Genomic DNA, 26,353 nt, shown 5'->3' on the forward strand with positions numbered 1-26,353 from the left:
GAGGCAATGAGGCTGCTGTGACCTCGCAAGCCCAGCCAGCAGCCATGAGACTGATACTGGCCTAGGAGTCATTCAGGCTGCTGTGACCTCACAAGCACAGCAAGCAGGGGGCGCTGTAGACTAAAGCTATGAGGCACTGAGACTGCTGTGACCTCACAAGCACAGCCAGTGGCCATGAGCCTGCCACTGGCCTTGGAGGCACTGAGGCTGCTGTGACGTCAGAAGCATAGCCAGCAGCCATGAGCATGGCACTGGCCTAGGAGGCACTGAGGCTTCTGTGATCTCACAAGCACAGCCAGCAGGGGGCACTGGACACTTACCTATGAGGCACTGAGGCTGCTGTGACCTTACAAGCACAGGCAGTAGGGGGCGCTGGACACTTACCTATGAGGCACTGAGGCTGCTGTGACCTCACAAGCACAGCCAGCAGCCATAAGCCTGCCACTGTCCTCGGAGGCACTGAGTCTGCTGTGACCTCACAAGCACAGCCCGCAGGGGGCGCTGTAGAGTAACCTAGGAGACACTGAGGCTGCTGTGACCTCACAAGCACTGCCAGCAGCCATGAGCCTGGCAGTGGCCTAGGAGGCGCTGAGGCTGCTGTGACCTCACAAGCACAGCCAGCAGCCACGAGCCTGCCACTGGCCTAGGAGGCACTGAGTGAGATGTGACCTCACAAGCACAGCCAGCAGCCATGACCCTGCCACTGTCCTAGGAGGCACTGAGGCTGGTGTGACTTCACAAGCAGAGCCAGCAGCCTGCATCTGGCATAGGAGGCACTGAGGCTGGTGTGACTTCAAAAGCACAGCCAGCAGGGGGTGCTGTACACTAATCCATTTGGCACTCATGCTGCTGTGACCTCATAAGCACAGCCAGCAGCCATGAGCCTAGCACTGGCCTAGTAGGCACTGGGGTTCCTGTGACCTCACAAGCACAGCCAGTGGCCATGAGCCTGCCAAGGGCCTAGGAGGCACTGAGGCTGCTGTGACCTCACAAGCGCAGCCAGCAGCCACAAGCCTGCCACTGGCCTAGGAGGCACAGAGTCTGCTGTAACCTCATAAGCACAGCCAGCAGCCAGGAGCCTGCCACTGGCCTTTTGGGCACTGAGTCTGCTGTGACCTCACAAGCACAGCCAGCAGGGGGCGCTGGACACTAACCTATGAGGCACTAAGGCTGCTGTGACCTCACAAGCACAGCCAGCGGCCATGAGCCTGCCACTGGCCTAGGAGGCACTGAGGCTGCTTTCACCTCAAAAGCACAGCCAGCAGCCAGGAGCATGACACTGGCCTCGGAGACACTGAGTCTTTTGTGACCTCACAAGCACAGCCATCAGGGGGCGCTGTTGAGGAACCTAGGAGGCACTGAGTGTGCTGTGACCTCACAAGCACAGCCAGCAGCCAGGAGCCTGCCACGGCCTAGGAGGCAATGAGGCTGCTGTGACCTCGCAAGCCCAGCCAGCAGCCATGACACTGATACTGGCCTAGGAGTCATTCAGGCTGCTGTGACCTCACAAGCACAGCAAGCAGGGGGCGCTGTAGACTAAACCTATGAGGCACTGAGACTGCTGTGACCTCACAAGCACTGCCAGCAGCCACGAGCCTGCTACAAGCCTAGGAGACACTGAGACTGCTGTGACCTCAGAAGCACAGCCAGCAGCCAAGACCCTGACACTGGCCTTGGAGGCACTGAGGCTGCTGTGACCTCATAAGCACAGCAAGCAGGGGGCGCTGCAGACTTAACCTATGAGGCACTGAGGCTGCTGTGACCTCACAAGCACCGGCAAAAGCCATGAGCCTGCCACTGGTCTAGGAGGTAGTGAGTCCGCTGGAACCTCACAAGCACAGCCAGCAGCCAGCAGCCTGCCACTGGCCTAGAAGGCACTCAGGCTGCTGTGACGTCACAACCACAGGCAACAGGGGGCTCTGTAGACTAACCAAGGAGGCACTGAGTCTGCTGTGAGGTCACAAGCACAGCCAGCAGCCATGACCCTGCCGCTGGTGTAGGAGGTACTGCGTCCGCTGGGACCTCAAAAGCACAGCCAGCAGCCATGAGCCTGCCACTGGCCTAGGAGGCAATGAGGCTGCTGTGACTTCACAAGCACAGCCAGCAGCCACGAGCCTGCCACTGGCCTAGAGGGCACTGAGGCTGCTGTGATGTCACAAGCACAGCCAGCAGAGGGCGCTGGAGATTATCTATGAGGCACTGAGTCTGCTGTGACCTCACAAGCACAGCCAGCAGCCTGCAACTGGCATAGGAGGAACTGAGGCTGCTGTGACCTCACAAGCACAGCCAGCAGGGGGTGCTGTACACTAATCTATGAGGCACTCATGCTGCTGTGACGTCACAAACACAGCCAGCAGCCATGAGCCTAGCACTGGCCTATTGGGCCCTGAGGCTGCTGTGACGTCAAAGGCACAGTCAGCAGGGGGCGCTGTAGAGTAACCTAGGAGGCACTGAGGCTGCTGTGAGCTCACAAGCGCAGCCAGCAGCCATGAGCCTGACACTGGCCTCAGAGGCACTGAGGCTGCTGTGACGTCAGAAGCACAGCCAGCAGCCATGAGCATGGCACTAGCCTAGGAGGCACTGAGGCTTCTGTGACCTCACAAGCACAGCCAGCAGGGAGCACTGGACACTTACCTATGAGGCACTGAGGCTGCTGTGACCTCACAAGCACAGCCAGCAGCCATGAGCATGGCACTAGCCTAGGAGGCACTGAGTCTGCTGTGACCTCAGAAGCACAGCCAGCAGGGAGCACTGGACACTTACCTATGAGGCACTGAGGCTGCTGTGACGTCACAAGCACAGTCAGCAGCCATGAGCCTGCCACTGTCCTCGGAGGCACTGAGTCTGCTGTGACCTCACAAGCACAGCCAGCAGCCATAGATCTGATACTGGCCTGTGGGGCACTGAGTCTGCTGTGACCTCACAAGCACTGCCAGCAGCCACAAGCCTGCCACTGTCCTCGGAGGCACTGAGGCTGCTGAGACCTCACAAGCACAGCAAGCAGGGGGCGCTGCAGACTTAACCTATGAGGCACTGAGGCTGCTGTGACCTCACAAGCACAGCCAGCAGCCTGCAACTGACCTAGGAGGCACTGAGGCTGCTGTGACCTCACAAGCACTGCCAGCAGCCACGATTCTGCTACAAGCCTAGGAGACACTGAGACTGCTGTGACCTCACAAGCACAGCCAGCGGCCATGAGCCTGCCAAGGGCCTAGGAGGCACTCAGGCTGCTGTGACCTCACAAGCGCAGCCAGCAGCCACGAGCCTGCCACTGGCCTAGGAGGCACAGAGTCTGCTGTAACCTCATAAGCACAGCCAGCAGCCAGGAGCCTGCCACTGGCCTAGGAGGCAATGAGGCTGCTGTGACTTCACAAGCACAGCCAGCAGCCACGAGCCTGCCACTGGCCTAGAGGGCACTGAGGCTGCTGTGATGTCACAAGCACAGCCAGCAGAGGGCGCTGGAGATTATCTATGAGGCACTGAGTCTGCTGTGACCTCACAAGCACAGCCAGCAGCCTGCAACTGGCATAGGAGGAACTGAGGCTGCTGTGACCTCACAAGCACAGCCAGCAGGGGGTGCTGTACACTAATCTATGAGGCACTCATGCTGCTGTGACGTCACAAACACAGCCAGCAGCCATGAGCCTAGCACTGGCCTATTGGGCCCTGAGGCTGCTGTGACGTCAAAGGCACAGTCAGCAGCCAGCAGCCTGACACTGTCCTAGGAGACACTGAGTCTGCTGTGACGTCACAAGCACAGCCAGCAGGGGGCGCTGTAGAGTAACCTAGGAGGCACTGAGGCTGCTGTGAGCTCACAAGCGCAGCCAGCAGCCATGAGCCTGACACTGGCCTCAGAGGCACTGAGGCTGCTGTGACGTCAGAAGCACAGCCAGCAGCCATGAGCATGGCACTAGCCTAGGAGGCACTGAGGCTTCTGTGACCTCACAAGCACAGCCAGCAGGGAGCACTGGACACTTACCTATGAGGCACTGAGGCTGCTGTGACCTCACAAGCACAGCCAGCAGCCATGAGCATGGCACTAGCCTAGGAGGCACTGAGGCTTCTGTGACCTCAGAAGCACAGCCAGCAGGGAGCACTGGACACTTACCTATGAGGCACTGAGTCTGCTGTGACCTCACAAGCACAGTCAGCAGCCATGAGCCTGCCACTGTCCTCGGAGGCACTGAGTCTGCTGTGACCTCACAAGCACAGCCAGCAGCCATAGATCTGATACTGGCCTGTGGGGCACTGAGTCTGCTGTGACCTCACAAGCACTGCCAGCAGCCACAAGCCTGCCACTGTCCTCGGAGGCACTGAGGCTGCTGAGACCTCACAAGCACAGCAAGCAGGGGGCGCTGCAGACTTAACCTATGAGGCACTGAGGCTGCTGTGACCTCACAAGCACAGCCAGCAGCCTGCAACTGACCTAGGAGGCACTGAGGCTGCTGTGACCTCACAAGCACTGCCAGCAGCCACGATTCTGCTACAAGCCTAGGAGACACTGAGACTGCTGTGACCTCACAAGCACAGCCAGCGGCCATGAGCCTGCCAAGGGCCTAGGAGGCACTCAGGCTGCTGTGACCTCACAAGCGCAGCCAGCAGCCACGAGCCTGCCACTGGCCTAGGAGGCACAGAGTCTGCTGTAACCTCATAAGCACAGCCAGCAGCCAGGAGCCTGCCACTGGCCTTTTGGGCACTGAGTCTGCTGTGACCTCACAAGCACAGCCAGCAGGGGGCGCTGGACACTAACCTATGAGGCACTAAGGCTGCTGTGACCTCACAAGCACAGCCAGCGGCCATGAGCCTGCCACTGGCCTAGGAGGCACTGAGGCTGCTTTCACCTCAAAAGCACAGCCAGCAGCCAGGAGCATGACACTGGCCTCGGAGACACTGAGTCTTTTGTGACCTCACAAGCACAGCCATCAGGGGGCGCTGTTGAGGAACCTAGGAGGCACTGAGTGTGCTGTGACCTCACAAGCACAGCCAGCAGCCAGGAGCCTGCCACTGGCCTAGGAGGCAATGAGGCTGCTGTGACCTCGCAAGCCCAGCCAGCAGCCATGAGACTGATACTGGCCTAGGAGTCATTCAGGCTGCTGTGACCTCACAAGCACAGCAAGCAGGGGGCGCTGTAGACTAAACCTATGAGGCACTGAGACTGCTGTGACCTCACAAGCACAGCCAGTGGCCATGAGCCTGCCACTGGCCTTGGAGGCACTGAGGCTGCTGTGACGTCAGAAGCATAGCCAGCAGCCATGAGCATGGCACTGGCCTAGGAGGCACTGAGGCTTCTGTGATCTCACAAGCACAGCCAGCAGGGGGCACTGGACACTTACCTATGAGGCACTGAGGCTGCTGTGACCTTACAAGCACAGGCAGTAGGGGGCGCTGGACACTTACCTATGAGGCACTGAGGCTGCTGTGACCTCACAAGCACAGCCAGCAGCCATAAGCCTGCCACTGTCCTCGGAGGCACTGAGTCTGCTGTGACCTCACAAGCACAGCCCGCAGGGGGCGCTGTAGAGTAACCTAGGAGACACTGAGGCTGCTGTGACCTCACAAGCACTGCCAGCAGCCATGAGCCTGGCAGTGGCCTAGGAGGCGCTGAGGCTGCTGTGACCTCACAAGCACAGCCAGCAGCCACGAGCCTGCCACTGGCCTAGGAGGCACTGAGTGAGATGTGACCTCACAAGCACAGCCAGCAGCCATGACCCTGCCACTGTCCTAGGAGGCACTGAGGCTGGTGTGACTTCACAAGCAGAGCCAGCAGCCTGCATCTGGCATAGGAGGCACTGAGGCTGGTGTGACTTCAAAAGCACAGCCAGCAGGGGGTGCTGTACACTAATCCATTTGGCACTCATGCTGCTGTGACCTCATAAGCACAGCCAGCAGCCATGAGCCTAGCACTGGCCTAGTAGGCACTGGGGTTCCTGTGACCTCACAAGCACAGCCAGTGGCCATGAGCCTGCCAAGGGCCTAGGAGGCACTGAGGCTGCTGTGACCTCACAAGCGCAGCCAGCAGCCACAAGCCTGCCACTGGCCTAGGAGGCACAGAGTCTGCTGTAACCTCATAAGCACAGCCAGCAGCCAGGAGCCTGTCACTGGCCTTTTGGGCACTGAGTCTGCTGTGACCTCACAAGCACAGCCAGCAGGGGGCGCTGGACACTAACCTATGAGGCACTAAGGCTGCTGTGACCTCACAAGCACAGCCAGCGGCCATGAGCCTGCCACTGGCCTAGGAGGCACTGAGGCTGCTTTCACCTCAAAAGCACAGCCAGCAGCCAGGAGCATGACACTGGCCTCGGAGACACTGAGTCTTTTGTGACCTCACAAGCACAGCCAGCAGGGGGCGCCGTTGAGGAACCTAGGAGGCACTGAGTGTGCTGTGACCTCACAAGCACAGCCAGCAGCCATGAGCCTGCCACTGGCCTAGGAGGCAATGAGGCTGCTGTGACCTCACAAGCACTGCCAGCAGCCACGAGCCTGCTACAAGCCTAGGAGACACTGAGACTGCTGTGACCTCAGAAGCACAGCCAGCAGCCAAGACCCTGACACTGGCCTTGGAGGCACTGAGGCTGCTGTGACCTCATAAGCACAGCAAGCAGGGGGCGCTGCAGACTTAACCTATGAGGCACTGAGGCTGCTGTGACCTCACAAGCACCGGCAAAAGCCATGAGTCTGCCACTGGCCTTGGAGGCAATGAGGCTGCTGTGACCTCACAAGCACCGGCAAAAGCCATGAGCCTGCCACTGGTCTAGGAGGTAGTGAGTCCGCTGGAACCTCACAAGCACAGCCAGCAGCCAGCAGCCTGCCACTGGCCTAGAAGGCACTCAGGCTGCTGTGACGTCACAACCACAGGCAACAGGGGGCTCTCTAGACTAACCAAGGAGGCACTGAGTCTGCTGTGAGGTCACAAGAACAGCCAGCAGCCATGACCCTGCCGCTGGTGTAGGAGGTACTGCGTCCGCTGGGACCTCACAAGCACAGCCAGCAGCCATGAGCCTGCCACTGGCCTAGGAGGCAATGAGGCTGCTGTGACTTCACAAGCACAGCCAGCAGCCACGAGCCTGCCACTGGCCTAGAGGGCACTGAGGCTGCTGTGATGTCACAAGCACAGCCAGCAGAGGGCGCTGGAGATTATCTATGAGGCACTGAGTCTGCTGTGACCTCACAAGCACAGCCAGCAGCCTGCAACTGGCATAGGAGGAACTGAGGCTGCTGTGACCTCACAAGCACAGCCAGCAGGGGGTGCTATACACTAATCTATGAGGCACTCATGCTGCTGTGACGTCACAAACACAGCCAGCAGCCATGAGCCTAGCACTGGCCTATTGGGCCCTGAGGCTGCTGTGACGTCAAAGGCACAGTCAGCAGCCAGCAGCCTGACACTGTCCTAGGAGACACTGAGTCTGCTGTGACGTCACAAGCACAGCCAGCAGGGGGCGCTGTAGAGTAACCTAGGAGGCACTGAGGCTGCTGTGAGCTCACAAGCGCAGCCAGCAGCCATGAGCCTGACACTGGCCTCAGAGGCACTGAGGCTGCTGTGACGTCAGAAGCACAGCCAGCAGCCATGAGCATGGCACTAGCCTAGGAGGCACTGAGGCTTCTGTGACCTCACAAGCACAGCCAGCAGGGAGCACTGGACACTTACCTATGAGGCACTGAGTCTGCTGTGACCTCACAAGCACAGTCAGCAGCCATGAGCCTGCCACTGTCCTCGGAGGCACTGAGTCTGCTGTGACCTCACAAGCACAGCCAGCAGCCATAGATCTGATACTGGCCTGTGGGGCACTGAGTCTGCTGTGACCTCACAAGCACTGCCAGCAGCCACAAGCCTGCCACTGTCCTCGGAGGCACTGAGGCTGCTGAGACCTCACAAGCACAGCAAGCAGGGGGCGCTGCAGACTTAACCTATGAGGCACTGAGGCTGCTGTGACCTCACAAGCACTGCCAGCAGCCACGATTCTGCTACAAGCCTAGGAGACACTGAGACTGCTGTGACCTCACAAGCACAGCCAGCGGCCATGAGCCTGCCAAGGGCCTAGGAGGCACTCAGGCTGCTGTGACCTCACAAGCGCAGCCAGCAGCCACGAGCCTGCCACTGGCCTAGGAGGCACAGAGTCTGCTGTAACCTCATAAGCACAGCCAGCAGCCAGGAGCCTGCCACTGGCCTTTTGGGCACTGAGTCTGCTGTGACCTCACAAGCACAGCCAGCAGGGGGCGCTGGACACTAACCTATGAGGCACTAAGGCTGCTGTGACCTCACAAGCACAGCCAGCGGCCATGAGCCTGCCACTGGCCTAGGAGGCACTGAGGCTGCTTTCACCTCAAAAGCACAGCCAGCAGCCAGGAGCATGACACTGGCCTCGGAGACACTGAGTCTTTTGTGACCTCACAAGCACAGCCATCAGGGGGCGCTGTTGAGGAACCTAGGAGGCACTGAGTGTGCTGTGACCTCACAAGCACAGCCAGCAGCCATGAGCCTGCCACTGGCCTAGGAGGCAATGAGGCTGCTGTGACCTCACAAGCACTGCCAGCAGCCACGAGCCTGCTACAAGCCTAGGAGACACTGAGACTGCTGTGACCTCAGAAGCACAGCCAGCAGCCAAGACCCTGACACTGGCCTTGGAGGCACTGAGGCTGCTGTGACCTCATAAGCACAGCAAGCAGGGGGCGCTGCAGACTTAACCTATGAGGCACTGAGGCTGCTGTGACCTCACAAGCACCGGCAAAAGCCATGAGTCTGCCACTGGCCTTGGAGGCAATGAGGCTGCTGTGACCTCACAAGCACCGGCAAAAGCCATGAGCCTGCCACTGGTCTAGGAGGTAGTGAGTCCGCTGGAACCTCACAAGCACAGCCAGCAGCCAGCAGCCTGCCACTGGCCTAGAAGGCACTCAGGCTGCTGTGACGTCACAACCACAGGCAACAGGGGGCTCTCTAGACTAACCAAGGAGGCACTGAGTCTGCTGTGAGGTCACAAGAACAGCCAGCAGCCATGACCCTGCCGCTGGTGTAGGAGGTACTGCGTCCGCTGGGACCTCACAAGCACAGCCAGCAGCCATGAGCCTGCCACTGGCCTAGGAGGCAATGAGGCTGCTGTGACCTCACAAGCACAGCCAGCGGCCATGAGCCTGCCACTGGCCTAGGAGGCACTGAGGCTGCTTTCACCTCAAAAGCACAGCCAGCAGCCAGGAGCATGACACTGGCCTCGGAGACACTGAGTCTTTTGTGACCTCACAAGCACAGCCATCAGGGGGCGCTGTTGAGGAACCTAGGAGGCACTGAGTGTGCTGTGACCTCACAAGCACAGCCAGCAGCCAGGAGCCTGCCACTGGCCTAGGAGGCAATGAGGCTGCTGTGACCTCGCAAGCCCAGCCAGCAGCCATGAGACTGATACTGGCCTAGGAGTCATTCAGGCTGCTGTGACCTCACAAGCACAGCAAGCAGGGGGCGCTGTAGACTAAAGCTATGAGGCACTGAGACTGCTGTGACCTCACAAGCACAGCCAGTGGCCATGAGCCTGCCACTGGCCTTGGAGGCACTGAGGCTGCTGTGACGTCAGAAGCATAGCCAGCAGCCATGAGCATGGCACTGGCCTAGGAGGCACTGAGGCTTCTGTGATCTCACAAGCACAGCCAGCAGGGGGCACTGGACACTTACCTATGAGGCACTGAGGCTGCTGTGACCTTACAAGCACAGGCAGTAGGGGGCGCTGGACACTTACCTATGAGGCACTGAGGCTGCTGTGACCTCACAAGCACAGCCAGCAGCCATAAGCCTGCCACTGTCCTCGGAGGCACTGAGTCTGCTGTGACCTCACAAGCACAGCCCGCAGGGGGCGCTGTAGAGTAACCTAGGAGACACTGAGGCTGCTGTGACCTCACAAGCACTGCCAGCAGCCATGAGCCTGGCAGTGGCCTAGGAGGCGCTGAGGCTGCTGTGACCTCACAAGCACAGCCAGCAGCCACGAGCCTGCCAGTGGCCTAGGAGGCACTGAGTGAGATGTGACCTCACAAGCACAGCCAGCAGCCATGACCCTGCCACTGTCCTAGGAGGCACTGAGGCTGGTGTGACTTCACAAGCAGAGCCAGCAGCCTGCATCTGGCATAGGAGGCACTGAGGCTGGTGTGACTTCAAAAGCACAGCCAGCAGGGGGTGCTGTACACTAATCCATTTGGCACTCATGCTGCTGTGACCTCATAAGCACAGCCAGCAGCCATGAGCCTAGCACTGGCCTAGTAGGCACTGGGGTTCCTGTGACCTCACAAGCACAGCCAGTGGCCATGAGCCTGCCAAGGGCCTAGGAGGCACTGAGGCTGCTGTGACCTCACAAGCGCAGCCAGCAGCCACAAGCCTGCCACTGGCCTAGGAGGCACAGAGTCTGCTGTAACCTCATAAGCACAGCCAGCAGCCAGGAGCCTGCCACTGGCCTTTTGGGCACTGAGTCTGCTGTGACCTCACAAGCACAGCCAGCAGGGGGCGCTGGACACTAACCTATGAGGCACTAAGGCTGCTGTGACCTCACAAGCACAGCCAGCGGCCATGAGCCTGCCACTGGCCTAGGAGGCACTGAGGCTGCTTTCACCTCAAAAGCACAGCCAGCAGCCAGGAGCATGACACTGGCCTCGGAGACACTGAGTCTTTTGTGACCTCACAAGCACAGCCATCAGGGGGCGCTGTTGAGGAACCTAGGAGGCACTGAGTGTGCTGTGACCTCACAAGCACAGCCAGCAGCCAGGAGCCTGCCACGGCCTAGGAGGCAATGAGGCTGCTGTGACCTCGCAAGCCCAGCCAGCAGCCATGAGACTGATACTGGCCTAGGAGTCATTCAGGCTGCTGTGACCTCACAAGCACAGCAAGCAGGGGGCGCTGTAGACTAAAGCTATGAGGCACTGAGACTGCTGTGACCTCACAAGCACAGCCAGTGGCCATGAGCCTGCCACTGGCCTTGGAGGCACTGAGGCTGCTGTGACGTCAGAAGCATAGCCAGCAGCCATGAGCATGGCACTGGCCTAGGAGGCACTGAGGCTTCTGTGATCTCACAAGCACAGCCAGCAGGGGGCACTGGACACTTACCTATGAGGCACTGAGGCTGCTGTGACCTTACAAGCACAGGCAGTAGGGGGCGCTGGACACTTACCTATGAGGCACTGAGGCTGCTGTGACCTCACAAGCACAGCCAGCAGCCATAAGCCTGCCACTGTCCTCGGAGGCACTGAGTCTGCTGTGACCTCACAAGCACAGCCCGCAGGGGGCGCTGTAGAGTAACCTAGGAGACACTGAGGCTGCTGTGACCTCACAAGCACTGCCAGCAGCCATGAGCCTGGCAGTGGCCTAGGAGGCGCTGAGGCTGCTGTGACCTCACAAGCACAGCCAGCAGCCACGAGCCTGCCACTGGCCTAGGAGGCACTGAGTGAGATGTGACCTCACAAGCACAGCCAGCAGCCATGACCCTGCCACTGTCCTAGGAGGCACTGAGGCTGGTGTGACTTCACAAGCAGAGCCAGCAGCCTGCATCTGGCATAGGAGGCACTGAGGCTGGTGTGACTTCAAAAGCACAGCCAGCAGGGGGTGCTGTACACTAATCCATTTGGCACTCATGCTGCTGTGACCTCATAAGCACAGCCAGCAGCCATGAGCCTAGCACTGGCCTAGTAGGCACTGGGGTTCCTGTGACCTCACAAGCACAGCCAGTGGCCATGAGCCTGCCAAGGGCCTAGGAGGCACTGAGGCTGCTGTGACCTCACAAGCGCAGCCAGCAGCCACAAGCCTGCCACTGGCCTAGGAGGCACAGAGTCTGCTGTAACCTCATAAGCACAGCCAGCAGCCAGGAGCCTGCCACTGGCCTTTTGGGCACTGAGTCTGCTGTGACCTCACAAGCACAGCCAGCAGGGGGCGCTGGACACTAACCTATGAGGCACTAAGGCTGCTGTGACCTCACAAGCACAGCCAGCGGCCATGAGCCTGCCACTGGCCTAGGAGGCACTGAGGCTGCTTTCACCTCAAAAGCACAGCCAGCAGCCAGGAGCATGACACTGGCCTCGGAGACACTGAGTCTTTTGTGACCTCACAAGCACAGCCATCAGGGGGCGCTGTTGAGGAACCTAGGAGGCACTGAGTGTGCTGTGACCTCACAAGCACAGCCAGCAGCCAGGAGCCTGCCACGGCCTAGGAGGCAATGAGGCTGCTGTGACCTCGCAAGCCCAGCCAGCAGCCATGAGACTGATACTGGCCTAGGAGTCATTCAGGCTGCTGTGACCTCACAAGCACAGCAAGCAGGGGGCGCTGTAGACTAAACCTATGAGGCACTGAGACTGCTGTGACCTCACAAGCACAGCCAGTGGCCATGAGCCTGCCACTGGCCTTGGAGGCACTGAGGCTGCTGTGACGTCAGAAGCATAGCCAGCAGCCATGAGCATGGCACTGGCCTAGGAGGCACTGAGGCTTCTGTGATCTCACAAGCACAGCCAGCAGGGGGCACTGGACACTTACCTATGAGGCACTGAGGCTGCTGTGACCTTACAAGCACAGGCAGTAGGGGGCGCTGGACACTTACCTATGAGGCACTGAGGCTGCTGTGACCTCACAAGCACAGCCAGCAGCCATAAGCCTGCCACTGTCCTCGGAGGCACTGAGTCTGCTGTGACCTCACAAGCACAGCCCGCAGGGGGCGCTGTAGAGTAACCTAGGAGACACTGAGGCTGCTGTGACCTCACAAGCACTGCCAGCAGCCATGAGCCTGGCAGTGGCCTAGGAGGCGCTGAGGCTGCTGTGACCTCACAAGCACAGCCAGCAGCCACGAGCCTGCCACTGGCCTAGGAGGCACTGAGTGAGATGTGACCTCACAAGCACAGCCAGCAGCCATGACCCTGCCACTGTCCTAGGAGGCACTGAGGCTGGTGTGACTTCACAAGCAGAGCCAGCAGCCTGCATCTGGCATAGGAGGCACTGAGGCTGGTGTGACTTCAAAAGCACAGCCAGCAGGGGGTGCTGTACACTAATCCATTTGGCACTCATGCTGCTGTGACCTCATAAGCACAGCCAGCAGCCATGAGCCTAGCACTGGCCTAGTAGGCACTGGGGTTCCTGTGACCTCACAAGCACAGCCAGTGGCCATGAGCCTGCCAAGGGCCTAGGAGGCACTGAGGCTGCTGTGACCTCACAAGCGCAGCCAGCAGCCACAAGCCTGCCACTGGCCTAGGAGGCACAGAGTCTGCTGTAACCTCATAAGCACAGCCAGCAGCCAGGAGCCTGCCACTGGCCTTTTGGGCACTGAGTCTGCTGTGACCTCACAAGCACAGCCAGCAGGGGGCGCTGGACACTAACCTATGAGGCACTAAGGCTGCTGTGACCTCACAAGCACAGCCAGCGGCCATGAGCCTGCCACTGGCCTAGGAGGCACTGAGGCTGCTTTCACCTCAAAAGCACAGCCAGCAGCCAGGAGCATGACACTGGCCTCGGAGACACTGAGTCTTTTGTGACCTCACAAGCACAGCCATCAGGGGGCGCTGTTGAGGAACCTAGGAGGCACTGAGTGTGCTGTGACCTCACAAGCACAGCCAGCAGCCAGGAGCCTGCCACGGCCTAGGAGGCAATGAGGCTGCTGTGACCTCGCAAGCCCAGCCAGCAGCCATGAGACTGATACTGGCCTAGGAGTCATTCAGGCTGCTGTGACCTCACAAGCACAGCAAGCAGGGGGCGCTGTAGACTAAAGCTATGAGGCACTGAGACTGCTGTGACCTCACAAGCACAGCCAGTGGCCATGAGCCTGCCACTGGCCTTGGAGGCACTGAGGCTGCTGTGACGTCAGAAGCATAGCCAGCAGCCATGAGCATGGCACTGGCCTAGGAGGCACTGAGGCTTCTGTGATCTCACAAGCACAGCCAGCAGGGGGCACTGGACACTTACCTATGAGGCACTGAGGCTGCTGTGACCTTACAAGCACAGGCAGTAGGGGGCGCTGGACACTTACCTATGAGGCACTGAGGCTGCTGTGACCTCACAAGCACAGCCAGCAGCCATAAGCCTGCCACTGTCCTCGGAGGCACTGAGTCTGCTGTGACCTCACAAGCACAGCCCGCAGGGGGCGCTGTAGAGTAACCTAGGAGACACTGAGGCTGCTGTGACCTCACAAGCACTGCCAGCAGCCATGAGCCTGGCAGTGGCCTAGGAGGCGCTGAGGCTGCTGTGACCTCACAAGCACAGCCAGCAGCCACGAGCCTGCCACTGGCCTAGGAGGCACTGAGTGAGATGTGACCTCACAAGCACAGCCAGCAGCCATGACCCTGCCACTGTCCTAGGAGGCACTGAGGCTGGTGTGACTTCACAAGCAGAGCCAGCAGCCTGCATCTGGCATAGGAGGCACTGAGGCTGGTGTGACTTCAAAAGCACAGCCAGCAGGGGGTGCTGTACACTAATCCATTTGGCACTCATGCTGCTGTGACCTCATAAGCACAGCCAGCAGCCATGAGCCTAGCACTGGCCTAGTAGGCACTGGGGTTCCTGTGACCTCACAAGCACAGCCAGTGGCCATGAGCCTGCCAAGGGCCTAGGAGGCACTGAGGCTGCTGTGACCTCACAAGCGCAGCCAGCAGCCACAAGCCTGCCACTGGCCTAGGAGGCACAGAGTCTGCTGTAACCTCATAAGCACAGCCAGCAGCCAGGAGCCTGCCACTGGCCTTTTGGGCACTGAGTCTGCTGTGACCTCACAAGCACAGCCAGCAGGGGGCGCTGGACACTAACCTATGAGGCACTAAGGCTGCTGTGACCTCACAAGCACAGCCAGCGGCCATGAGCCTGCCACTGGCCTAGGAGGCACTGAGGCTGCTTTCACCTCAAAAGCACAGCCAGCAGCCAGGAGCATGACACTGGCCTCGGAGACACTGAGTCTTTTGTGACCTCACAAGCACAGCCATCAGGGGGCGCTGTTGAGGAACCTAGGAGGCACTGAGTGTGCTGTGACCTCACTAGCACAGCCAGCAGCCATGAGCCTGCCACTGGCCTAGGAGGCAATGAGGCTGCTGTGACCTCACAAGCACTGCCAGCAGCCACGAGCCTGCTACAAGCCTAGGAGACACTGAGACTGCTGTGACCTCAGAAGCACAGCCAGCAGCCAAGACCCTGACACTGGCCTTGGAGGCACTGAGGCTGCTGTGACCTCATAAGCACAGCAAGCAGGGGGCGCTGCAGACTTAACCTATGAGGCACTGAGGCTGCTGTGACCTCACAAGCACCGGCAAAAGCCATGAGTCTGCCACTGGCCTTGGAGGCAATGAGGCTGCTGTGACCTCACAAGCACCGGCAAAAGCCATGAGCCTGCCACTGGTCTAGGAGGTAGTGAGTCCGCTGGAACCTCACAAGCACAGCCAGCAGCCAGCAGCCTGCCACTGGCCTAGAAGGCACTCAGGCTGCTGTGACGTCACAACCACAGGCAACAGGGGGCTCTCTAGACTAACCAAGGAGGCACTGAGTCTGCTGTGAGGTCACAAGAACAGCCAGCAGCCATGACCCTGCCGCTGGTGTAGGAGGTACTGCGTCCGCTGGGACCTCACAAGCACAGCCAGCAGCCATGAGCCTGCCACTGGCCTAGGAGGCAATGAGGCTGCTGTGACCTCACAAGCACAGCCAGCGGCCATGAGCCTGCCACTGGCCTAGGAGGCACTGAGGCTGCTTTCACCTCAAAAGCACAGCCAGCAGCCAGGAGCATGACACTGGCCTCGGAGACACTGAGTCTTTTGTGACCTCACAAGCACAGCCATCAGGGGGCGCTGTTGAGGAACCTAGGAGGCACTGAGTGTGCTGTGACCTCACAAGCACAGCCAGCAGCCAGGAGCCTGCCACTGGCCTAGGAGGCAATGAGGCTGCTGTGACCTCGCAAGCCCAGCCAGCAGCCATGAGACTGATACTGGCCTAGGAGTCATTCAGGCTGCTGTGACCTCACAAGCACAGCAAGCAGGGGGCGCTGTAGACTAAAGCTATGAGGCACTGAGACTGCTGTGACCTCACAAGCACAGCCAGTGGCCATGAGCCTGCCACTGGCCTTGGAGGCACTGAGGCTGCTGTGACGTCAGAAGCATAGCCAGCAGCCATGAGCATGGCACTGGCCTAGGAGGCACTGAGGCTTCTGTGATCTCACAAGCACAGCCAGCAGGGGGCACTGGACACTTACCTATGAGGCACTGAGGCTGCTGTGACCTTACAAGCACAGGCAGTAGGGGGCGCTGGACACTTACCTATGAGGCACTGAGGCTGCTGTGACCTCACAAGCACAGCCAGCAGCCATAAGCCTGCCACTGTCCTCGGAGGCACTGAGTCTGCTGTGACCTCACAAGCACAGCCCGCAGGGGGCGCTGTAGAGTAACCTAGGAGACACTGAGGCTGCTGTGACCTCACAAGCACTGCCAGCAGCCATGAGCCTGGCAGTGGCCTAGGAGGCGCTGAGGCTGCTGTGACCTCACAAGCACAGCCAGCAGCCACGAGCCTGCCACTGGCCTAGGAGGCACTGAGTGAGATGTGACCTCACAAGCACAGCCAGCAGCCATGACCCTGCCACTGTCCTAGGAGGCACTGAGGCTGGTGTGACTTCACAAGCAGAGCCAGCAGCCTGCATCTGGCATAGGAGGCACTGAGGCTGGTGTGACTTCAAAAGCACAGCCAGCAGGGGGTGCTGTACACTAATCCATTTGGCACTCATGCTGCTGTGACCTCATAAGCACAGCCAGCAGCCATGAGCCTAGCACTGGCCTAGTAGGCACTGGGGTTCCTGTGACCTCACAAGCACAGCCAGTGGCCATGAGCCTGCCAAGGGCCTAGGAGGCACTGAGGCTGCTGTGACCTCACAAGCGCAGCCAGCAGCCACAAGCCTGCCACTGGCCTAGGAGGCACAGAGTCTGCTGTAACCTCATAAGCACAGCCAGCAGCCAGGAGCCTGCCACTGGCCTTTTGGGCACTGAGTCTGCTGTGACCTCACAAGCACAGCCAGCAGGGGGCGCTGGACACTAACCTATGAGGCACTAAGGCTGCTGTGACCTCACAAGCACAGCCAGCGGCCATGAGCCTGCCACTGGCCTAGGAGGCACTGAGGCTGCTTTCACCTCAAAAGCACAGCCAGCAGCCAGGAGCATGACACTGGCCTCGGAGACACTGAGTCTTTTGTGACCTCACAAGCACAGCCATCAGGGGGCGCTGTTGAGGAACCTAGGAGGCACTGAGTGTGCTGTGACCTCACAAGCACAGCCAGCAGCCAGGAGCCTGCCACGGCCTAGGAGGCAATGAGGCTGCTGTGACCTCGCAAGCCCAGCCAGCAGCCATGAGACTGATACTGGCCTAGGAGTCATTCAGGCTGCTGTGACCTCACAAGCACAGCAAGCAGGGGGCGCTGTAGACTAAACCTATGAGGCACTGAGACTGCTGTGACCTCACAAGCACAGCCAGTGGCCATGAGCCTGCCACTGGCCTTGGAGGCACTGAGGCTGCTGTGACGTCAGAAGCATAGCCAGCAGCCATGAGCATGGCACTGGCCTAGGAGGCACTGAGGCTTCTGTGATCTCACAAGCACAGCCAGCAGGGGGCACTGGACACTTACCTATGAGGCACTGAGGCTGCTGTGACCTTACAAGCACAGGCAGTAGGGGGCGCTGGACACTTACCTATGAGGCACTGAGGCTGCTGTGACCTCACAAGCACAGCCAGCAGCCATAAGCCTGCCACTGTCCTCGGAGGCACTGAGTCTGCTGTGACCTCACAAGCACAGCCCGCAGGGGGCGCTGTAGAGTAACCTAGGAGACACTGAGGCTGCTGTGACCTCACAAGCACTGCCAGCAGCCATGAGCCTGGCAGTGGCCTAGGAGGCGCTGAGGCTGCTGTGACCTCACAAGCACAGCCAGCAGCCACGAGCCTGCCACTGGCCTAGGAGGCACTGAGTGAGATGTGACCTCACAAGCACAGCCAGCAGCCATGACCCTGCCACTGTCCTAGGAGGCACTGAGGCTGGTGTGACTTCACAAGCAGAGCCAGCAGCCTGCATCTGGCATAGGAGGCACTGAGGCTGGTGTGACTTCAAAAGCACAGCCAGCAGGGGGTGCTGTACACTAATCCATTTGGCACTCATGCTGCTGTGACCTCATAAGCACAGCCAGCAGCCATGAGCCTAGCACTGGCCTAGTAGGCACTGGGGTTCCTGTGACCTCACAAGCACAGCCAGTGGCCATGAGCCTGCCAAGGGCCTAGGAGGCACTCAGGCTGCTGTGACCTCACAAGCGCAGCCAGCAGCCACAAGCCTGCCACTGGCCTAGGAGGCACAGAGTCTGCTGTAACCTCATAAGCACAGCCAGCAGCCAGGAGCCTGCCACTGGCCTTTTGGGCACTGAGTCTGCTGTGACCTCACAAGCACAGCCAGCAGGGGGCGCTGGACACTAACCTATGAGGCACTAAGGCTGCTGTGACCTCACAAGCACAGCCAGCGGCCATGAGCCTGCCACTGGCCTAGGAGGCACTGAGGCTGCTTTCACCTCAAAAGCACAGCCAGCAGCCAGGAGCATGACACTGGCCTCGGAGACACTGAGTCTTTTGTGACCTCACAAGCACAGCCATCAGGGGGCGCTGTTGAGGAACCTAGGAGGCACTGAGTGTGCTGTGACCTCACAAGCACAGCCAGCAGCCAGGAGCCTGCCACGGCCTAGGAGGCAATGAGGCTGCTGTGACCTCGCAAGCCCAGCCAGCAGCCATGAGACTGATACTGGCCTAGGAGTCATTCAGGCTGCTGTGACCTCACAAGCACAGCAAGCAGGGGGCGCTGTAGACTAAACCTATGAGGCACTGAGACTGCTGTGACCTCACAAGCACAGCCAGTGGCCATGAGCCTGCCACTGGCCTTGGAGGCACTGAGGCTGCTGTGACGTCAGAAGCATAGCCAGCAGCCATGAGCATGGCACTGGCCTAGGAGGCACTGAGGCTTCTGTGATCTCACAAGCACAGCCAGCAGGGGGCACTGGACACTTACCTATGAGGCACTGAGGCTGCTGTGACCTTACAAGCACAGGCAGTAGGGGGCGCTGGACACTTACCTATGAGGCACTGAGGCTGCTGTGACCTCACAAGCACAGCCAGCAGCCATAAGCCTGCCACTGTCCTCGGAGGCACTGAGTCTGCTGTGACCTCACAAGCACAGCCCGCAGGGGGCGCTGTAGAGTAACCTAGGAGACACTGAGGCTGCTGTGACCTCACAAGCACTGCCAGCAGCCATGAGCCTGGCAGTGGCCTAGGAGGCGCTGAGGCTGCTGTGACCTCACAAGCACAGCCAGCAGCCACGAGCCTGCCACTGGCCTAGGAGGCACTGAGTGAGATGTGACCTCACAAGCACAGCCAGCAGCCATGACCCTGCCACTGTCCTAGGAGGCACTGAGGCTGCTGTGATGTCACAAGCACAGCCAGCAGAGGGCGCTGGAGATTATCTATGAGGCACTGAGTCTGCTGTGACCTCACAAGCACAGCCAGCAGCCTGCAACTGGCATAGGAGGAACTGAGGCTGCTGTGACCTCACAAGCACAGCCAGCAGCCACGAGCCTGCTACAAGCCTAGGAGACACTGAGACTGCTGTGACCTCAGAAGCACAGCCAGCAGCCAAGACCCTGACACTGGCCTTGGAGGCACTGAGGCTGCTGTGACCTCATAAGCACAGCAAGCAGGGGGCGCTGCAGACTTAACCTATGAGGCACTGAGGCTGCTGTGACCTCACAAGCACCGGCAAAAGCCATGAGTCTGCCACTGGCCTTGGAGGCAATGAGGCTGCTGTGACCTCACAAGCACCGGCAAAAGCCATGAGCCTGCCACTGGTCTAGGAGGTAGTGAGTCCGCTGGAACCTCACAAGCACCGCCAGCAGCCAGCAGCCTGCCACTGGCCTAGAAGGCACTCAGGCTGCTGTGACGTCACAACCACAGGCAACAGGGGGCTCTCTAGACTAACCAAGGAGGCACTGAGTCTGCTGTGAGGTCACAAGCACAGCCAGCAGCCATGACCCTGCCGCTGGTGTAGGAGGTACTGCGTCCGCTGGGACCTCAAAAGCACAGCCAGCAGCCATGAGCCTGCCACTGGCCTAGGAGGCAATGAGGCTGCTGTGACTTCACAAGCACAGCCAGCAGCCACGAGCCTGCCACTGGCCTAGAGGGCACTGAGGCTGCTGTGATGTCACAAGCACAGCCAGCAGAGGGCGCTGGAGATTATCTATGAGGCACTGAGTCTGCTGTGACCTCACAAGCACAGCCAGCAGCCTGCAACTGGCATAGGAGGAACTGAGGCTGCTGTGACCTCACAAGCACAGCCAGCAGGGGGTGCTGTACACTAATCTATGAGGCACTCATGCTGCTGTGACGTCACAAACACAGCCAGCAGCCATGAGCCTAGCACTGGCCTATTGGGCCCTGAGGCTGCTGTGACGTCAAAGGCACAGTCAGCAGCCAGCAGCCTGACACTGTCCTAGGAGACACTGAGTCTGCTGTGACGTCACAAGCACAGCCAGCAGGGGGCGCTGTAGAGTAACCTAGGAGGCACTGAGGCTGCTGTGAGCTCACAAGCGCAGCCAGCAGCCATGAGCCTGACACTGGCCTCAGAGGCACTGAGGCTGCTGTGACGTCAGAAGCACAGCCAGCAGCCATGAGCATGGCACTAGCCTAGGAGGCACTGAGGCTTCTGTGACCTCAGAAGCACAGCCAGCAGGGAGCACTGGACACTTACCTATGAGGCACTGAGGCTGCTGTGACCTCACAAGCACAGTCAGCAGCCATGAGCCTGCCACTGTCCTCGGAGGCACTGAGTCTGCTGTGACCTCACAAGCACAGCCAGCAGCCATAGATCTGATACTGGCCTGTGGGGCACTGAGTCTGCTGTGACCTCACAAGCACTGCCAGCAGCCACAAGCCTGCCACTGTCCTTGGAGGCACTGAGGCTGCTGAGACCTCACAAGCACAGCAAGCAGGGGGCGCTGCAGACTTAACCTATGAGGCACTGAGTCTGCTGTGACCTCACAAGCACAGCCAGCAGCCTGCAACTGACCTAGGAGGCACTGAGGCTGCTGTGACCTCACAAGCACTGCCAGCAGCCACGATTCTGCTACAAGCCTAGGAGACACTGAGACTGCTGTGACCTCACAAGCACAGCCAGTGGCCATGAGCCTGCCACTGGCCTAGGAGGCACAGAGTCTGCTGTAACCTCAGAAGCACAGCCAGCAGCCAGGAGCCTGCCACTGGCCTTTTGGGCACTGAGTCTGCTGTGACCTCACAAGCACAGCCAGCAGGGGGCGCTGGACACTAACCTACGAGGCACTAAGGCTGCTGTGACCTCACAAGCACAGCCAGCGGCCATGAGCCTGCCACTGGCCTAGGAGGCACTGAGGCTGCTTTCACCTCAAAAGCACAGCCAGCAGCCAGGAGCATGACACTGGCCTCGGAGACACTGAGTCTTTTGTGACCTCACAAGCACAGCCATCAGGGGGCGCTGTTGAGGAACCTAGGAGGCACTGAGTGTGCTGTGACCTCACAAGCACAGCCAGCAGCCAGGAGCCTGCCACTGGCCTAGGAGGCAATGAGGCTGCTGTGACCTCGCAAGCCCAGCCAGCAGCCATGAGACTGATACTGGCCTAGGAGTCATTCAGGCTGCTGTGACCTCACAAGCACAGCAAGCAGGGGGCGCTGTAGACTAAACCTATGAGGCACTGAGACTGCTGTGACCTCACAAGCACAGCCAGCAGCCATGAGCCTGCCACTGGCCTTGGAGGCACTGAGGCTGCTGTGACGTCAGAAGCATAGCCAGCAGCCATGAGCATGGCACTGGCCTAGGAGGCACTGAGGCTTCTGTGATCTCACAAGCACAGCCAGCAGGGGGCACTGGACACTTACCTATGAGGCACTGAGGCTGCTGTGACCTTACAAGCACAGCCCGCAGGGGGCGCTGTAGAGTAACCTAGGAGACACTGAGGCTGCTGTGACCTCACAAGCACTGCCAGCAGCCATGAGCCTGGCAGTGGCCTAGGAGGCGCTGAGGCTGCTGTGACCTCACAAGCACAGCCAGCAGCCACGAGCCTGCCACTGGCCTAGGAGGCACTGAGTGAGATGTGACCTCACAAGCACAGCCAGCAGCCATGACCCTGCCACTGTCCTAGGAGGCACTGAGGCTGCTGTGACCTCACAAGCAGAGCCAGCAGCCTGCAACTGGCATAGGAGGCACTGAGGCTGGTGTGACTTCAAAAGCACAGCCAGCAGGGGGTGCTGTACACTAATCCATTTGGCACTCATGCTGCTGTGACCTCATAAGCACAGCCAGCAGCCATGAGCCTAGCACTGGCCTAGTAGGCACTGGGGTTCCTGTGACCTCACAAGCACAGCCAGTGGCCATGAGCCTGCCAAGGGCCTAGGAGGCACTCAGGCTGCTGTGACCTCACAAGCGCAGCCAGCAGCCACAAGCCTGCCACTGGCCTAGGAGGCACAGAGTCTGCTGTAACCTCATAAGCACAGCCAGCAGCCAGGAGCCTGTCACTGGCCTTTTGGGCACTGAGTCTGCTGTGAGCTCACAAGCACAGCCAGCAGGGGGCGCTGGACACTAACCTATGAGGCACTAAGGCTGCTGTGACCTCACAAGCACAGCCAGCGGCCATGAGCCTGCCACTGGCCTAGGAGGCACTGAGGCTGCTTTCACCTCAAAAGCACAGCCAGCAGCCAGGAGCATGACACTGGCCTCGGAGACACTGAGTCTTTTGTGACCTCACAAGCACAGCCAGCAGGGGGCGCCGTTGAGGAACCTAGGAGGCACTGAGTGTGCTGTGACCTCACAAGCACAGCCAGCAGCCATGAGCCTGCCACTGGCCTAGGAGGCAATGAGGCTGCTGTGACCTCACAAGCACTGCCAGCAGCCACGAGCCTGCTACAAGCCTAGGAGACACTGAGACTGCTGTGACCTCAGAAGCACAGCCAGCAGCCAAGACCCTGACACTGGCCTTGGAGGCACTGAGGCTGCTGTGACCTCATAAGCACAGCAAGCAGGGGGCGCTGCAGACTTAACCTATGAGGCACTGAGGCTGCTGTGACCTCACAAGCACCGGCAAAAGCCATGAGTCTGCCACTGGCCTTGGAGGCAATGAGGCTGCTGTGACCTCACAAGCACCGGCAAAAGCCATGAGCCTGCCACTGGTCTAGGAGGTAGTGAGTCCGCTGGAACCTCACAAGCACAGCCAGCAGCCAGCAGCCTGCCACTGGCCTAGAAGGCACTCAGGCTGCTGTGACGTCACAACCACAGGCAACAGGGGGCTCTGTAGACTAACCAAGGAGGCACTGAGTCTGCTGTGAGGTCACAAGCACAGCCAGCAGCCATGACCCTGCCGCTGGTGTAGGAGGTACTGCGTCCGCTGGGACCTCAAAAGCACAGCCAGCAGCCATGAGCCTGCCACTGGCCTAGGAGGCAATGAGGCTGCTGTGACTTCACAAGCACAGCCAGCAGCCACGAGCCTGCCACTGGCCTAGAGGGCACTGAGGCTGCTGTGATGTCACAAGCACAGCCAGCAGAGGGCGCTGGAGATTATCTATGAGGCACTGAGTCTGCTGTGACCTCACAAGCACAGCCAGCAGCCTGCAACTGGCATAGGAGGAACTGAGGCTGCTGTGACCTCACAAGCACAGCCAGCAGGGGGTGCTGTACACTAATCTATGAGGCACTCATGCTGCTGTGACGTCACAAACACAGCCAGCAGCCATGAGCCTAGCACTGGCCTATTGGGCCCTGAGGCTGCTGTGACGTCAAAGGCACAGTCAGCAGCCAGCAGCCTGACACTGTCCTAGGAGACACTGAGTCTGCTGTGACGTCACAAGCACAGCCAGCAGGGGGCGCTGTAGAGTAACCTAGGAGGCACTGAGGCTGCTGTGAGCTCACAAGCGCAGCCAGCAGCCATGAGCCTGACACTGGCCTCAGAGGCACTGAGGCTGCTGTGACGTCAGAAGCACAGCCAGCAGCCATGAGCATGGCACTAGCCTAGGAGGCACTGAGGCTTCTGTGACCTCACAAGCACAGCCAGCAGGGAGCACTGGACACTTACCTATGAGGCACTGAGGCTGCTGTGACCTCACAAGCACAGCCAGCAGCCATGAGCATGGCACTAGCCTAGGAGGCACTGAGGCTTCTGTGACCTCAGAAGCACAGCCAGCAGGGAGCACTGGACACTTACCTATGAGGCACTGAGTCTGCTGTGACCTCACAAGCACAGTCAGCAGCCATGAGCCTGCCACTGTCCTCGGAGGCACTGAGTCTGCTGTGACCTCACAAGCACAGCCAGCAGCCATAGATCTGATACTGGCCTGTGGGGCACTGAGTCTGCTGTGACCTCACAAGCACTGCCAGCAGCCACAAGCCTGCCACTGTCCTCGGAGGCACTGAGGCTGCTGAGACCTCACAAGCACAGCAAGCAGGGGGCGCTGCAGACTTAACCTATGAGGCACTGAGGCTGCTGTGACCTCACAAGCACAGCCAGCAGCCTGCAACTGACCTAGGAGGCACTGAGGCTGCTGTGACCTCACAAGCACTGCCAGCAGCCACGATTCTGCTACAAGCCTAGGAGACACTGAGACTGCTGTGACCTCACAAGCACAGCCAGCGGCCATGAGCCTGCCAAGGGCCTAGGAGGCACTCAGGCTGCTGTGACCTCACAAGCGCAGCCAGCAGCCACGAGCCTGCCACTGGCCTAGGAGGCACAGAGTCTGCTGTAACCTCATAAGCACAGCCAGCAGCCAGGAGCCTGCCACTGGCCTTTTGGGCACTGAGTCTGCTGTGACCTCACAAGCACAGCCAGCAGGGGGCGCTGGACACTAACCTATGAGGCACTAAGGCTGCTGTGACCTCACAAGCACAGCCAGCGGCCATGAGCCTGCCACTGGCCTAGGAGGCACTGAGGCTGCTTTCACCTCAAAAGCACAGCCAGCAGCCAGGAGCATGACACTGGCCTCGGAGACACTGAGTCTTTTGTGACCTCACAAGCACAGCCATCAGGGGGCGCTGTTGAGGAACCTAGGAGGCACTGAGTGTGCTGTGACCTCACAAGCACAGCCAGCAGCCAGGAGCCTGCCACTGGCCTAGGAGGCAATGAGGCTGCTGTGACCTCGCAAGCCCAGCCAGCAGCCATGAGACTGATACTGGCCTAGGAGTCATTCAGGCTGCTGTGACCTCACAAGCACAGCAAGCAGGGGGCGCTGTAGACTAAAGCTATGAGGCACTGAGACTGCTGTGACCTCACAAGCACAGCCAGTGGCCATGAGCCTGCCACTGGCCTTGGAGGCACTGAGGCTGCTGTGACGTCAGAAGCATAGCCAGCAGCCATGAGCATGGCACTGGCCTAGGAGGCACTGAGGCTTCTGTGATCTCACAAGCACAGCCAGCAGGGGGCACTGGACACTTACCTATGAGGCACTGAGGCTGCTGTGACCTTACAAGCACAGGCAGTAGGGGGCGCTGGACACTTACCTATGAGGCACTGAGGCTGCTGTGACCTCACAAGCACAGCCATCAGCCATAAGCCTGCCACTGTCCTCGGAGGCACTGAGTCTGCTGTGACCTCACAAGCACAGCCCGCAGGGGGCGCTGTAGAGTAACCTAGGAGACACTGAGGCTGCTGTGACCTCACAAGCACTGCCAGCAGCCATGAGCCTGGCAGTGGCCTAGGAGGCGCTGAGGCTGCTGTGACCTCACAAGCACAGCCAGCAGCCTGCAACTGGCATAGGAGGAACTGAGGCTGCTGTGACCTCACAAGCACAGCCAGCAGGGGGTGCTGTACACTAATCTATGAGGCACTCATGCTGCTGTGACGTCACAAACACAGCCAGCAGCCATGAGCCTAGCACTGGCCTATTGGGCCCTGAGGCTGCTGTGACGTCAAAGGCACAGTCAGCAGCCAGCAGCCTGACACTGTCCTAGGAGACACTGAGTCTGCTGTGACGTCACAAGCACAGCCAGCAGGGGGCGCTGTAGAGTAACCTAGGAGGCACTGAGGCTGCTGTGAGCTCACAAGCGCAGCCAGCAGCCATGAGCCTGACACTGGCCTCAGAGGCACTGAGGCTGCTGTGACGTCAGAAGCACAGCCAGCAGCCATGAGCATGGCACTAGCCTAGGAGGCACTGAGGCTTCTGTGACCTCACAAGCACAGCCAGCAGGGAGCACTGGACACTTACCTATGAGGCACTGAGGCTGCTGTGACCTCACAAGCACAGCCAGCAGCCATGAGCATGGCACTAGCCTAGGAGGCACTGAGGCTTCTGTGACCTCAGAAGCACAGCCAGCAGGGAGCACTGGACACTTACCTATGAGGCACTGAGTCTGCTGTGACC

The sequence above is a fragment of the Dromaius novaehollandiae genome, chromosome 23, assembly GCF_036370855.1.
Source record: "Dromaius novaehollandiae isolate bDroNov1 chromosome 23, bDroNov1.hap1, whole genome shotgun sequence".
Lineage (NCBI taxonomy): Eukaryota > Metazoa > Chordata > Aves > Casuariiformes > Dromaiidae > Dromaius > Dromaius novaehollandiae.